We start from the raw sequence: 11,106 nt of genomic DNA, 5'->3' as shown, positions 1-11,106 counted from the left end.
TTTCTCCAAATATCCAGAACCCTTTGTAGTAGTAGAGAGCAGCATATGGTGCAACCCCAACACCTACCAGTGCGTCAGCGACAGAAAGGTTAGTGATGAGAAGCCAGAAGAGATTGCGGCGTCTGACGCCGTCCCTGACGATGCTGATGATGAAGGTGACATTGGAGATAGTGACCCAAATGGCGAGGGTGACGCCAAAAGTACCAATAAATCTATCACTGAAGTCTACCGTATTCGAGACGTAACTGTTGGTCTTGTTCGAAGCCATTGATTCCATGGCGAAGCTAGAATGAGATAACATTAGAATAGGTTGAAATATCCAATCTGTTGTCGTTTACCTCCTGTTATATCTTGTCGGCTGTAACTATAAACTCCCGACACTACACAATGGCAATATACTCGTTACATGAACTGTCATTAAGTATGGCTTGGGTAGCCTAGTGGTTGAAGCTTTCGAATTTCAAACCGATTCGATTCGATTCCGTATATAGTTGTAATGTCTATTCTGTACTCTCTCCCGAAACATAATATATTATTGCTAAAATCGAGTTAAAACCTCAGTCACTTACTCAGGAATAAAGGAACAAATTTTTGCTAATTACAAACTTAAGAATTCCCTTCTAAAATGGAAAAGCGAAAACAGCAACAGAATATTTGACACTCCATACATTTACGCTGCAGAGTTTAGGACGTCTATATATGTAGCAAACAGAGGAACGCTAATCACGTTGCTGTAAATTGTATGAAAAGGCCACATTGCTGTCAAATTAGGGTCGTTCCAGTGTAATTGTATTGGCGTTGTTATAGTTACGTCCCCATTTTCTATACACAGGATGCTGTTTTAACTAGTGTCGTTTGTTACTGCGGACCCTTTGGTGGAAGTTGAGAAACTTTAAAACACTACAAACACGAATCAGTCTTGTTCGCTAGTCAACTCATTAATTCACAAAAAACAACAGAAAAAACACCCAAAAACCCAAAAAACAAAACACACAAATTCACACATAGAAAAAGCAAAGTCAGTACAATGTAGAATGATCTTCAATTGAGGAGAACCATTTGTCATTTTCTAATGGAAATATTCCAACATTCGTGATTCATCAATGATTACATTACAAACTTTCAGAAATCGAGAATATAAACGTACCTGAAGAGAAAGACAAATTGGAACTGTAGAACACTATCTCTCCTGTAACCAGTGTTGCTACACCCAACTGCTTGCAATGCTAAGGAAGCTCAGAGTCGGCTACTTTCTCGTCTCCGAACAGAATTGATACACCCAGTTGCTTGCAATGTTTACAGAACTTGAAGTCAGCCAAACACTGTCTCTCTTCTGATCCGAGTTGATACACCGAGTTGCTTGCAATGCTAACTGACGATATAGTCGTGGTTGTGGGCTAATTCGGGCAGTTTCCTTTAATGAGGGCACTTATCCCTACATCTTGAAATACTGAGATGTCAAACGTTTCGGTGACATTCAGATCTGCAGTATCCAGCCCCAGCTCGCCTCCAAAAGTCAGTGAGTATACATCGTATGCATTTTTTTCGACGGAATCAACATTTTTCTTCCAGCTGTTGATAATTGTGTCTAAACCAGGCAATCCAGTGATCATCAGCATCAACATCAATCTACACATTTGGGATGCGATGATACACGTCAACTAAGTCGGCAAGCTTTAACACCCGATCCCATTAGACGAATTTCACGACAACCATGGGTTTCTGAAGATCAATTCTAAACTGTATCTCCATGGGAACACCCCAGAAAGTATTGAGCACATCCAGTAAATAACATTTCGAAGTGTACAACCACAACTAATACTCACGATAGTGTCTGAAAGGTGTTGTCACCTAAGTCGGTAGTAGACTCTTCGTCACCAAGGCAAATATTTTGTACTTGCTATATGAACTCACTCTGGGGATGACCAAACTGAAAGCATGGATTCGGATCACAAATTCAGACCATAAAATCCCAGAATATGTACTGTACTAAGACAATGTTATCCCTAATGTAACATTTTTACATCTGACCGTTTTCCAAACGGCAGTGTGTATCTATTTATAACCGACCATCAATAGTCTAACAATATGATCAGCTCCAAGAGGATTGGTCATTCCTCGTAAGAAACAGGCGGTAAGACACCGGGTCAAATGGGGCTCTATCGTCACGCGAAAGATTATTGATCATAATGAGTGACGTGCATGAATATGTATGTGCGTGCGTACGTTTTTTGCGTATGCGTGCGGACTAAAACTATTCAGGGACTTCCTCTGTCAGCATTGATAGCATGACAGTTACTTTGGGGTTAATGTCACCTGATCCCGTGTTTGACATGGCGGAATTCATATATTTTCCACATGTCAGTTACCTTGGGGTTAATGTCACCTAATCCCGTGTTTGACATGGCGGAATTCATATATTTTCCACATGTCAGTTACCTTGGGGTTAATGTCACCTGATCCCGTGTTTGACATGGCGGAATTGATGTTTTCCACCTGTCAATTACCTTGGGGTTAATGTCACCTAATCTCGTGTTTGACATGGCGGAATTCATATATTTTCCACATGTCAGTTACCTTGGGGTTAATTTCACCTGATCCCGTGTTTGACATGGCGGAATTCATATATTTTCCACCTGTCAGTTATCTTGGGGTTAATGTCACCTGATCCCGTGTTTGACATGGCGGAATTCATATATTTTCCACATGTCAGTTACCTTGGGGTTAATGTCACCTGATCCCGTGTTTGACATGGCGGAATTGATGTTTTCCACCTGTCAATTACCTTGGGGTTAATGTCACCTAATCTCGTGTTTGACATGGCGGAATTCATATATTTTCCACATGTCAGTTACCTTGGGGTTAATTTCACCTGATCCCGTGTTTGACATGGCGGAATTCATATATTTTCCACCTGTCAGTTATCTTGGGGTTAATGTCACCTGATCCCGTGTTTGACTTGGCGGAATTGATATATTTTCCACATGATAGTTACTTTGGGGTTAATGTCACCTGATCCCGTGTTTGACTTGGCGGAATTGATATAATATTTTCCACCTGTCAATTACTTTGGGGTTAATGTCACCTGATCCCGTGTTTGACATGGCGGAATTCATATATTTTCCACCTGTCAGTTATCTTGGGGTTAATGTCACCTGATCCCGTGTTTGACTTGGCGGAATTGATATATTTTCCACATGATAGTTACTTTGGGGTTAATGTCACCTAATCCCGTGTTTGACATGGCGGAATTGATATAATATTTTCCACCTGTCAATTACTTTGGGGTTAATGTCACCTGATCCCGTGTTTGACATGGCGGACTTGATATATTTTCCACCTGTCAGTTACCTTGGGGTTAATGTCACCTGATCCCGTGTTTGACTTGGCGGACTTGATATATTTTCCACCTGTCAGTTACCTTGGGGTTAATGTCACCTGATCCCGTGTTTGACATGGCGGACTTGATATATTTTCCACCTGTCAGTTACCTTGGGGTTAATGTCACCTGATCCCGTGTTTGACATGGCGGACTTGATATATTTTCCACCTGTCAGTTACCTTGGGGTTAATGTCACCTGATCCCGTGTTTGACATGGCGGACTTGATATATTTTCCACCTGTCAGTTACCTTGGGGTTAATGTCACCTGATCCCGTGTTTGACTTGGCGGACTTGATATATTTTCCACCTGTCAGTTACCTTGGGGTTAATGTCACCTGATCCCGTGTTTGACATGGCGGACTTGATATATTTTCCACCTGTCAGTTACCTTGGGGTTAATGTCACCTGATCCCGTGTTTGACATGGCGGAGTTGATATATTTTCCACCTGTCAGTTACCTTGGGGTTAATGTCACCTGATCCCGTGTTTGACATGGCGGACTTGATATATTTTCCACCTGTCAGTTACCTTGGGGTTAATGTCACCTGATCCCGTGTTTGACTTGGCGGACTTGATATATTTTCCACCTGTCAGTTACCTTGGGGTTAATGTCACCTGATCCCGTGTTTGACTTGGCGGACTTGATATATTTTCCACCTGTCAGTTACCTTGGGGTTAATGTCACCTGATCCCGTGTTTGACATGGCGGACTTGATATATTTTCCACCTGTCAGTTACCTTGGGGTTAATGTCACCTGATCCCGTGTTTGACATGGCGGACTTGATATATTTTCCACCTGTCAGTTACCTTGGGGTTGATGTCACCTGATCCCGTGTTTGACATGGCGGACTTGATATATTTTCCACCTGTCAGTTACCTTGGGGTTAATGTCACCTGATCCCGTGTTTGACATGGCGGACTTGATATATTTTCCACCTGTCAGTTACCTTGGGGTTAATGTCACCTGATCCCGTGTTTGACATGGCGGACTTGATATATTTTCCACCTGTCAGTTACCTTGGGGTTAATGTCACCTGATCCCGTGTTTGACATGGCGGACTTGATATATTTTCCACCTGTCAGTTACCTTGGGGTTAATGTCACCTGATCCCGTGTTTGACATGGCGGACTTGATATATTTTCCACCTGTCAGTTACCTTGGGGTTAATGTCACCTGATCCCGTGTTTGACATGGCGGACTTGATATATTTTCCACCTGTCAGTTACCTTGGGGTTAATGTCACCTGATCCCGTGTTTGACATGGCGGACTTGATATATTTTCCACCTGTCAGCTACCTTGGGGTTAATGTCACCTGATCCCGTGTTTGACATGGCGGACTTGATATATTTTCCACCTGTCAGTTACCTTGGGGTTAATGTCACCTGATCCCGTGTTTGACATGGCGAAATTCATATATTTTCCCCCTGTCAGTTACCTTGGGGTTAATGTCACCTGATCCCGTGTTTGACATGGCGGACTTGATATATTTTCCACCTGTCAGTTACCTTGGGGTTAATGTCACCTGATCCCGTGTTTGACATGGCGGAATTCATATATTTTCCACATGTCAGTTACCTTGGGGTTAATGTCACCTAATCCCGTGTTTGACATGGCGGAATTGATGTTTTCCACCTGTCAATTACCTTGGGGTTAATGTCACCTGATCCCGTGTTTGACATGGCGGACTTGATATATTTTCCACCTGTCAGTTACCTTGGGGTTAATGTCACCTGATCCCGTGTTTGACTTGGCGGAATTGATATATTTTCCACATGATAGTTACTTTGGGGTTAATGTCACCTAATCCCGTGTTTGACATGGCGGAATTGATATAATATTTTCCACCTGTCAATTACTTTGGGGTTAATGTCACCTGATCCCGTGTTTGACTTGGCGGACTTGATATATTTTCCACCTGTCAGTTACCTTGGGGTTAATGTCACCTGATCCCGTGTTTGACATGGCGGACTTGATATATTTTCCACCTGTCAGTTACCTTGGGGTTAATGTCACCTGATCCCGTGTTTGACTTGGCGGACTTGATATATTTTCCACCTGTCAGTTACCTTGGGGTTAATGTCACCTGATCCCGTGTTTGACATGGCGGACTTGATATATTTTCCACCTGTCAGTTACCTTGGGGTTAATGTCACCTGATCCCGTGTTTGACTTGGCGGACTTGATATATTTTCCACCTGTCAGTTACCTTGGGGTTAATGTCACCTGATCCCGTGTTTGACATGGCGGACTTGATATATTTTCCACCTGTCAGTTACCTTGGGGTTAATGTCACCTGATCCCGTGTTTGACATGGCGGAGTTGATATATTTTCCACCTGTCAGTTACCTTGGGGTTAATGTCACCTGATCCCGTGTTTGACTTGGCGGACTTGATATATTTTCCACCTGTCAGTTACCTTGGGGTTAATGTCACCTGATCCCGTGTTTGACTTGGCTGACTTGATATATTTTCCACCTGTCAGTTACCTTGGGGTTAATGTCACCTGATCCCGTGTTTGACTTGGCGGACTTGATATATTTTCCACCTGTCAGTTACCTTGGGGTTAATGTCACCTGATCCCGTGTTTGACATGGCGGACTTGATATATTTTCCACCTGTCAGTTACCTTGGGGTTAATGTCACCTGATCCCGTGTTTGACATGGCGGACTTGATATATTTTCCACCTGTCAGTTACCTTGGGGTTGATGTCACCTGATCCCGTGTTTGACATGGCGGACTTGATATATTTTCCACCTGTCAGTTACCTTGGGGTTAATGTCACCTGATCCCGTGTTTGACATGGCGGACTTGATATATTTTCCACCTGTCAGTTACCTTGGGGTTAATGTCACCTGATCCCGTGTTTGACATGGCGGACTTGATATATTTTCCACCTGTCAGTTACCTTGGGGTTAATGTCACCTGATCCCGTGTTTGACATGGCGGACTTGATATATTTTCCACCTGTCAGTTACCTTGGGGTTAATGTCACCTGATCCCGTGTTTGACATGGCGGACTTGATATATTTTCCACCTGTCAGTTACCTTGGGGTTAATGTCACCTGATCCCGTGTTTGACATGGCGGACTTGATATATTTTCCACCTGTCAGTTACCTTGGGGTTAATGTCACCTGATCCCGTGTTTGACATGGCGGACTTGATATATTTTCCACCTGTCAGTTACCTTGGGGTTAATGTCACCTGATCCCGTGTTTGACATGGCGGACTTGATATATTTTCCACCTGTCAGTTACCTTGGGGTTAATGTCACCTGATCCCGTGTTTGACATGGCGGACTTGATATATTTTCCCCCTGTCAGTTACCTTGGGGTTAATGTCACCTGATCCCGTGTTTGACATGGCGGACTTGATATATTTTCCACCTGTCAGTTACCTTGGGGTTAATGTCACCTGATCCCGTGTTTGACATGGCGGAATTCATATATTTTCCCCCTGTCAGTTACCTTGGGGTTAATGTCACCTGATCCCGTGTTTGACATGGCAGAATTGATGTTTTCCACCTGTCAGTTACCTTGGGGTTAATGTCACCTAATCCCGTGTTTGACATGGCAGAATTGATGTTTTCCACCTGTCAGTTACCTTGGGGTTAATGTCACCTGATCCCGTGTTTGACATGGCGGACTTGATATATTTTCCACCTGTCAGTTACCTTGGGGTTAATGTCACCTGATCCCGTGTTTGACATGGCGGAATTCATATATTTTCCACATGTCAGTTACCTTGGGGTTAATGTCACCTGATCCCGTGTTTGACATGGCGGAATTCATATATTTTCCACATGTCAGTTACCTTGGGGTTAATGTCACCTAATCCCGTGTTTGACATGGCGGAATTGATGTTTTCCACCTGTCAATTACCTTGGGGTTAATGTCACCTAATCCCGTGTTTGACATGGCGGAATTGATATAATATTTTCCACCTGTCAATTACTTTGGGGTTAATGTCACCTGATCCCGTGTTTGACATGGCGGACTTGATATATTTTCCACCTGTCAGTTACCTTGGGGTTAATGTCACCTGATCCCGTGTTTGACTTGGCGGACTTGATATATTTTCCACATGTCAGTTACCTTGGGGTTAATGTCACCTGATCCCGTGTTTGACATGGCGGACTTGATATATTTTCCACCTGTCAGTTACCTTGGGTTTAATGTCACCTGATCCCGTGTTTGACTTGGCGGACTTGATATATTTTCCACCTGTCAGTTACCTTGGGGTTAATGTCACCTGATCCCGTGTTTGACATGGCGGACTTGATATATTTTCCACCTGTCAGTTACCTTGGGGTTAATGTCACCTGATCCCGTGTTTGACATGGCGGACTTGATATATTTTCCACCTGTCAGTTACCTTGGGGTTAATGTCACCTGATCCCGTGTTTGACTTGGCGGACTTGATATATTTTCCACATGTCAGTTACCTTGGGGTTAATGTCACCTGATCCCGTGTTTGACTTGGCGGACTTGATATATTTTCCACATGTCAGTTACCTTGGGGTTAATGTCACCTGATCCCGTGTTTGACTTGGCGGACTTGATATATTTTCCACCTGTCAGTTACCTTGGGGTTAATGTCACCTGATCCCGTGTTTGACATGGCGGACTTGATATATTTTCCACATGTCAGTTACCTTGGGGTTAATGTCACCTGATCCCGTGTTTGACATGGCGGACTTGATATATTTTCCACATGTCAGTTACCTTGGGGTTAATGTCACCTGATCCCGTGTTTGACATGGCGGACTTGATATATTTTCCACCTGTCAGTTACCTTGGGGTTAATGTCACCTGATCCCGTGTTTGACTTGGCGGACTTGATATATTTTCCACATGTCAGTTACCTTGGGGTTAATGTCACCTGATCCCGTGTTTGACTTGGCGGACTTGATATATTTTCCACCTGTCAGTTACCTTGGGGTTAATGTCACCTGATCCCGTGTTTGACTTGGCGGACTTGATATATTTTCCACATGTCAGTTACCTTGGGGTTAATGTCACCTGATCCCGTGTTTGACTTGGCGGACTTGATATATTTTCCACATGTCAGTTACCTTGGGGTTAATGTCACCTGATCCCGTGTTTGACATGGCGGAATTGATATATTTTCCACCTGTCAGTTACCTTGGGGTTAATGTCACCTGATCCCGTGTTTGACATGGCGGACTTGATATATTTTCCACCTGTCAGTTACCTTGGGGTTAATGTCACCTGATCCCGTGTTTGACATGGCGGACTTGATATATTTTCCACCTGTCAGTTACCTTGGGGTTAATGTCACCTGATCCCGTGTTTGACATGGCGGACTTGATATATTTTCCACCTGTCAGTTACCTTGGGGTTAATGTCACCTGATCCCGTGTTTGACATGGCGGAATTCATATATTTTCCCCCTGTCAGTTACCTTGGGGTTAATGTCACCTGATCCCGTGTTTGACATGGCGGACTTGATATATTTTCCACCTGTCAGTTACCTTGGGGTTAATGTCACCTGATCCCGTGTTTGACATGGCGGAATTCATATATTTTCCCCCTGTCAGTTACCTTGGGGTTAATGTCACCTGATCCCGTGTTTGACATGGCAGAATTGATGTTTTCCACCTGTCAGTTACCTTGGGGTTAATGTCACCTAATCCCGTGTTTGACATGGCAGAATTGATGTTTTCCACCTGTCAGTTACCTTGGGGTTAATGTCACCTGATCCCGTGTTTGACATGGCGGACTTGATATATTTTCCACCTGTCAGTTACCTTGGGGTTAATGTCACCTGATCCCGTGTTTGACATGGCGGAATTCATATATTTTCCACATGTCAGTTACCTTGGGGTTAATGTCACCTGATCCCGTGTTTGACATGGCGGAATTCATATATTTTCCACATGTCAGTTACCTTGGGGTTAATGTCACCTAATCCCGTGTTTGACATGGCGGAATTGATGTTTTCCACCTGTCAATTACCTTGGGGTTAATGTCACCTAATCCCGTGTTTGACATGGCGGAATTGATATAATATTTTCCACCTGTCAATTACTTTGGGGTTAATGTCACCTGATCCCGTGTTTGACATGGCGGACTTGATATATTTTCCACCTGTCAGTTACCTTGGGGTTAATGTCACCTGATCCCGTGTTTGACTTGGCGGACTTGATATATTTTCCACATGTCAGTTACCTTGGGGTTAATGTCACCTGATCCCGTGTTTGACATGGCGGACTTGATATATTTTCCACCTGTCAGTTACCTTGGGTTTAATGTCACCTGATCCCGTGTTTGACTTGGCGGACTTGATATATTTTCCACCTGTCAGTTACCTTGGGGTTAATGTCACCTGATCCCGTGTTTGACATGGCGGACTTGATATATTTTCCACCTGTCAGTTACCTTGGGGTTAATGTCACCTGATCCCGTGTTTGACATGGCGGACTTGATATATTTTCCACCTGTCAGTTACCTTGGGGTTAATGTCACCTGATCCCGTGTTTGACTTGGCGGACTTGATATATTTTCCACATGTCAGTTACCTTGGGGTTAATGTCACCTGATCCCGTGTTTGACTTGGCGGACTTGATATATTTTCCACATGTCAGTTACCTTGGGGTTAATGTCACCTGATCCCGTGTTTGACTTGGCGGACTTGATATATTTTCCACCTGTCAGTTACCTTGGGGTTAATGTCACCTGATCCCGTGTTTGACATGGCGGACTTGATATATTTTCCACATGTCAGTTACCTTGGGGTTAATGTCACCTGATCCCGTGTTTGACATGGCGGACTTGATATATTTTCCACATGTCAGTTACCTTGGGGTTAATGTCACCTGATCCCGTGTTTGACATGGCGGACTTGATATATTTTCCACCTGTCAGTTACCTTGGGGTTAATGTCACCTGATCCCGTGTTTGACTTGGCGGACTTGATATATTTTCCACATGTCAGTTACCTTGGGGTTAATGTCACCTGATCCCGTGTTTGACTTGGCGGACTTGATATATTTTCCACCTGTCAGTTACCTTGGGGTTAATGTCACCTGATCCCGTGTTTGACTTGGCGGACTTGATATATTTTCCACATGTCAGTTACCTTGGGGTTAATGTCACCTGATCCCGTGTTTGACTTGGCGGACTTGATATATTTTCCACATGTCAGTTACCTTGGGGTTAATGTCACCTGATCCCGTGTTTGACTTGGCGGACTTGATATATTTTCCACATGTCAGTTACCTTGGGGTTAATGTCACCTGATCCCGTGTTTGACTTGGCGGACTTGATATATTTTCCACATGTCAGTTACCTTGGGGTTAATGTCACCTGATCCCGTGTTTGACATGGCGGAATTGATATACTTGTTTGGAATCATTTTAGATGGGGTAAACGGGAGAAAACTCGACAATCCCAAACTGTAGTCATACTTGTAATAATAGTCGTACAAATGCTGTACCATTTCAAAAGAAAGCAAAAGACTGTAATTTAAAACACTCTTTGACTTATTATCATGTCTGACATTGTAAACGGTGGCGACAATCAATAAACTGCCTTGAATTTTCTCTTCTCATCATTTACCCACCATCCAACAAACTGTCACAGGTTTCAAATATACGTGAACTCCAAATTACACACTCAATCATTCTTCAGTGTTCCCATTTGACCATCTGTCAACACATGTCTGGCTTCAACGTAAAAATAGTTAATCATTTACTGCAT

This window comes from Haliotis asinina, chromosome 9 (assembly GCF_037392515.1).
Source record: "Haliotis asinina isolate JCU_RB_2024 chromosome 9, JCU_Hal_asi_v2, whole genome shotgun sequence".
Taxonomy (NCBI): domain Eukaryota; kingdom Metazoa; phylum Mollusca; class Gastropoda; order Lepetellida; family Haliotidae; genus Haliotis; species Haliotis asinina.
Note: the sequence above shows the minus strand (reverse complement) of the source record.